Consider the following 6,350-nt stretch of genomic DNA (forward strand, 5'->3'; position numbering starts at 1 on the left):
TGTCCGTCAGCACACACAAGACGTCCTTGGCTGTCCGTGTGTGTCCGTGTGTGTCCGTCAGCACACACAAGACGTCTGTGGCTGTCCATCAGTACACATATCAGCACGTTAGTCCTTGGACTCAGCATGCTGACCCTTCCCGTGGACTGTTTGGGTGATTTTGGCCCACGTGGGCTGTCTGTTAAGTACACACAGGACGTCCGTGTGTGTCCGTCAGCACACAAAGGACGTCCGTGGCTGTCCGTGGGTGTCCGTCAGCACACACAGGACGTCCGTGGGTGTCCGTCAGCACACACAAGACTTTTGTGGCTGTCCGTGTGTGTCCGTCAACACACACAGGACGTCTGTGGCTGTCCATCAGTACACATATCTGCATGTTGGTCCATGGACTCAGCACGCTGACCCTTCCTGTGGACTGTTCGGGTGATTTTGGCCCACGTGGGCTGTCTGTTCAGTACACACAGGACGTCCATGGGTGTCCGCCAGCACACACAGGACGTCACTGGCTGTCTGTTTGTGTTTGTGTGTGTCCGTCTGTGTCCGTCAGCACACACAGGACGTTCGTGGCTGTCCATCAGTACACATATCAGCATGTTGGTCCTTGGACTCAACACGCTGGCCCTTGCCGTGGACTGTTTGGGTGATTTTGGCCCACGTGGGCTGTCTGTTCAGTACACACAGGACGTCTGTGGGTGTCCGTCAGCACACACAAGACGTCCGTGGCTGTACGTGTGTGTCCGTCAGCACACACAGGACGTCCATGGCTGTCCGTGTTGGTTCGTTAGAACACACATGACGTCCGTGGCTGTCCGTCAGTACACATATCAGCACGTTGGTCCTTGGACTCAGCACGCTGACCCTTCCCGTGGACTGTTCGGGTGATTTTGGCCCACTTGGGCTGTCTGTTTAGTACACACAGGACGTCCGTTGGTGTCCGCCAGCACACACAGGACGTCTGTGGCTGTACGTGTGTGTCTGTGCGTGTCCGTCTGTGTCCGTCAGCACACACAAGACGTCCGTGGCTGTCCATCAGTACACATATCAGCGCGTTGGTCCTTGGAATCAGCATGCTGGCCCTTCCCGTGGACTGTTTGGGTGATTTTGGACCACGTGGGCAGTCTGTTCAGTACACACAGGACGTCCGTGGGTGTCTGTGGCTGTCTGTGTGTGTCCGTGTGTGTCCGTCAGCATACACAGGACGTCTGTGGCTGTCCATCAGTGCACATATCAGCATGCTGGTCCTTGGACTCAGCATGCTGGCCCTTCCCGTGGACTGTTCGAGTGATTTTGGCCCACGTGGGCTATCTGTTCAGTACACAGAGGACATCCGTGGGTGTCTGTCAGCACACACATGACGTCCGTGGGTGTCCGTCAGCACACACAAGACGTCCTTGGCTGTCCTTGTGTGTCCGTGTGTGTCCGTGAGCACACACAGAACGTCTATGGCTGTCCATCAGTACACATATCAGCACGTTAGTCCTTGGACTCAGCACGCTGACCCTTCCCGTGGACTGTTTGGTTGATTTTGGCCCATGTGGCCTGTCTGCTAAGTACACACAGGACGTCTATGGGTGTCCGTCAGCACACACAAGACGTCCGTGTGTGTCCGTCAGCACACACAGGACGTCTGTGGCTGTCCGTGGGTGTCCGTCAGCACACACAGGACGTCCGTGGGTGTCCGTGAGCACACACAAGACTTATGTGGCTGTCCGTGTGTGTCCGTAAACACACACAGGACGTCTGTGGCTGTCCATCAGTACTTATATCTGCATGTTGGTCCTTGGACTCAGCACGCTGACCCTTCCTGTGCACTGTTCGGGTGATTTTAGCCCACGTGGGCTGTCTGTTCAGTACACACAGGACGTCTATGGGTGTCCGCCAGCACACACAAGACCTCCGTGGCTGTCTGTTTGTGTCCGTGTGTGTCCGTGTGTGTCTGTCAGCACACACAGGACGTCCGTGGCTGTCCATCAGTACACATATCAGCACGTTGGTCCTTGGACTCAGCACGCTGACCCTTCCCGTGGACTGTTCGGGTGATTTTATCCCACGTGGGTTGTCTGTTCAGTACACACAGGACGTCTGTGGGTGTCCGCCAGCACATACAGGATGTCCGTGGCTGTCTGTTTGTGTACGTGTGTGTCTGTCAGCACACACATGACGTCCGTGGCTGTCCATCAGTACACATATCAGCACGTTGGTCCTTCGACTCAACACGCTGGCCCTTCCTGCGGACTGTTTGGGTGATTTTGGCCCAAGTCGGCTGTCTGTTCAGTACACACAGGACGTCCATGGGTGTCCGCCAGCACACAGGACGTCCGTGGCTGTCTGTGGCTGTCCGTCAGCACACATAGGACGTTCGTGGCTGTTTGTCACTGTCCGTGTGTGTCCGTGTGTGTCTGTTAGCACACACAGGACGTCCGTGGTTGTCCATCAGTACACATATCAGCACGCTGGTCCTTGGACTCATCACGTTGAACGTCCGTGGGTGTCCATCAGCACACACAGGACGTCCGTGTGTCCTTCAGCACACACAGGACGTCCATGGCTGTCCGTGTGTGTCCGTCAGCCCACACAGGACGTCTGTGGCTGTCCGTCAGTACACATATCAGCACGTTGGTCCTTGGACTCAGCACGCTGACCCTTCCCGTGGACTGTTCGGGTGATTTTGGCCCACGTGGGCTGTCTGTTCAGTACACACAGGACGTCCGTTGGTGTCCGCCAGCACACACAGGACGTCTGTGGCTGTACGTGTGTGTATGTGCGTGTCCGTCTGTGTCCGTCAGCACACACAGGACGTCCGTGGCTGTCCATCAGTACACATATCAGCACGTTGGTCCTTGGACTCAGCACGCTGGCCCTTCCCGTGGACTGTTTGGGTGATTTTGGCCCACGTGGGCAGTCTGTTCAGTACACACAGGACGTCCATGGGTGTCCGTGGCTGTCTGTGTGTGTCCGTGTGTGTCCGTCAGCATACACAGGACGCCCGTGGCTGTCCATCAGTGCACATATCAGCACGCTGGTCCTTGGACTCAGCACGCTGGCCCTTCCCGTGGACTGTTCGGGTGATTTTGGCCCACGTGGGCTGTCTGTTCAGTACACACAGGACGTCCGTGGGTGTCCGTCAGCACACACATGACGTCCGTGGGTGTCCGTCAGCACACACATGACGTCCGTGGGTGTCCGTCAGCACACACATGACGTCCTTTGCTGTCCATGTGTGTAACATCCGCGATCCTGGATAAGGACCGTCGGGACGGCCATGGTTCGAGGAAACGAACCAGCCGGTCTTAGGACCTTAAGGCAAGCGTTGCATGGCCAAGATAGAAGGTTAAGGACGTCAGGATGCTGAGACTTAACCTTATAAGAGAAAGAAGTCAGCTAGAAAAAGCTGTACATAAGCTGGGCGATGCTTACGGGAAGCTCGATCAGCTAGACATAGCTCGGTCAAGCTCAGCCTAGCTCGTTCCAAGTTAAGTCAGCTCAACCAGCTGGACTACTAGCTCACTCAGCTGAGGCAGCTGGGAGTCAGCTCATCCCAGCTCGACGGACTGTTCGGGTTTCGGGCCGATGGTCCGGGTCTGGGTCAGTGGCGGGCCATGAGGTCCGGCCATGTGGTCCATGAGTCGTTGGGCTCTTGTGGACAGGCCGTGGGCTTGGGTATCAAGCCTGGGCTTGGGTTGTACGTGCCTATAAGGTCTGGAACCTTCCATTTCCGAACAGGTACGATCTGGACCGTTGATTGTAATCGATGCCCAAGATCTGTCCCAAAAGGTTGCTTCGAAGGGATGTGTCCCTTCACACATGACCTTTGGTTGCCTATATATAGGATGCACGACCAGAGATCAAGGCATTCAGTATTATTCAGTCTCATTCTGTCTGAGACAAAGGACACACGTCCTAAACAAAGGATCCCTCAATGAGAACCGAGGATCCAAGCCGGAAAAGGCTCGGTTGTGGTGGTTTAGTATCTCCGGCAAGGAGAACGGTTTAGGAGAGAGGAGGCCGTGTGGTTATGGATACCCAAGGCATAGAGAAAGGTCTGGAGAAGGACTCCAACCCCGTGGTTCAGTCAGATAGGGTCAGTGGGGTCACCACCAACTCTTCGGCTAAGACCATCGGACAGTCTGAACCGGTCTAGCCATGGGCGTTTGGATTGTGTCCTATTCTTCTTATTCTTTTCATCTATTTATTCTTCTACTCCTCCTGTACATTGGCGTGGCCTTGTTGATGTGTTGGGATTGGTAATAACCGTTGTTCTGGTTGAGTAATGCGGTCGCGGTCCATAACCGACGAGTTCGGACTACGCCATGATCTGACTGGCCTCAGGTGATCCGATTGGATAGGGGCGGTTCTGTTCTGTTCTGAATGGCTGCAACCCTACCCTGAACAGTCACAATGGTTCATGACTTGTGTAGGTTAAGGCGTGGTCCATTGGCCATAGGCCGGACACACGCACGGACCAGACAGTCCCTACGGACGGTTAGGTCGAATGGTTGGAACATCTGAATGGGTGCGAGTTGCCAAGGGTCATGAGTTGCCAAGAGGCACGTGTGTCCAAAGGGTACTAGTTCCCAAAAGGTGTGAGTTCCAAACGGTACCATTGGTTCAAGGCTTAGGCCGAACCAAGTGGACAGTCCGCGGCTGCATAGTCGAACGGACAGACGATTTGTTTAACCGGAGTGTTGTGTCGCAAGGTCTGATTCGTTGCAAGGCAATCCGTTTTGGTCTTGGGCCTTACTCTGTGGTATGGATCCAGGCTTTGGGTCGGATCAGGTAAGAAGGTCCGTGAGCCTTTGGGCTGGACTTATAACTGGCCGATCGCACCTAGATCTTAACCAAACGGTTAGACGAGACTATGGACGATCCAGCTATGGTTGGATGGTTCTAGCCGCAAAGGCTAAGTGGGATATCTTACAATCAACTTTGGGTTGGTGAGTAGGATAGGCGCCATATGCCTTATGTAGGGCGTAGACCCACATGATGGCAATGGAAGGCCGGTTATATCAGTACATGCTAAGTGGACGATGGCTTATCAAGTCTAGTGGTCGGATCATGTTTCATGACGATGGTTCGATGGCCAAACACTAGTATGGATATTCACGTTGCTGGAGTAAGAGTATTGATTTGATGCTTCTAGATGTCAACCTTGGTGTTGATAGCTTCGAGATTGGCTAAGTGTCATGACGAAGTGTGTGGCTAGTACTATGTGTCGTAGACCACAGATACTGAGCCTAAGTGTCATTGTTCAAGGAAGGCCGTGTAAGATCTGATCATGGCTGAGTATGGACGACCTGACCTCTGAATGATGGTTCAAGGTGTCGGTACTAACCTGATTAATGAATGCATCGGTTGGTATGAACAAGTCATATATGTTGTCTGGGTTAAGTCCCAACGCCGGTCAGGCCAGATGATGACTCATCAGTTCCAAGTCATGTGAGGATGGTTGGTTGATTGACTGAGTATCTCATGAGCTTTGTCAGTCCAGAATATGGACTTGGTACTATTGCCTATAAGGCAAAAGGATTTCGGATTGTGCTTGAGCCGAGATAGGCCAAATATATATCCTTATCCTTTCGAAGACTTCTCAAAGGTTACTTATGTCTGTGGGGATGGTTGGTTGAATGACTAAGTACCTAGGGGAGTTGTTTGATGCAGGAGTCAAGATAAGGACCTTAAGTAAGATGATTGAGTGATCGTGGTCCAGCTGTTAAGCAAGAGCAAATCAAGTCAATGGAGGACCGATGAGCTAATAAGCTCCATAGATGTGTGGCAAAGGTATGATCTAGCATTTACTTATGTAGATCTAGATAGAATTGTTTAGGGGAATGGAACCTCAGAATCGTATGTCTTGGTTTGGGTTTAGGATTGACCTTTAAGCTAATTGGTAGTTGAGTAAACTAGCCAAGGCTAAGGTGATTCAACCAGACAAGTGTTAGATTGGTTTTAGACCAATGGTAATTATAGAATAATCCGCTGCGTATCTGTTGAAAGGATCTATGCTATTAATGACTAGGGAAATCTTTAGCTAAGGTTTAAGTTAGCCCTCGCCTTTAGGCGATATTATATATAAGGGCAAAAATAAAGAGGTTCAAAAATTAAGAGGTTCGGCCAGGAAGTGGACCGAGCGACATAAGGCTTCGACCACGGCCTAGTCGGCCGGATCGGGGTGTTACAAGTTGGTATCAGAGCCAGGTTTATCCTGTTGAGGACAACCTCTATGATTATGCGTTCCATACCGAAATTATTTCCAAATCTATGATGACTATGAAACCTTAGTTGGGGTGAGCCAAGAAAGAGTGAGGTAAGCTAGGGTATTATGCTTGTGAATGTGGGAATTCTAAGATGAA

Source organism: Brassica rapa, unplaced genomic scaffold, assembly GCF_000309985.2.
Source record: "Brassica rapa cultivar Chiifu-401-42 unplaced genomic scaffold, CAAS_Brap_v3.01 Scaffold0778, whole genome shotgun sequence".
NCBI classification, from domain to species: Eukaryota; Viridiplantae; Streptophyta; class Magnoliopsida; order Brassicales; family Brassicaceae; genus Brassica; species Brassica rapa.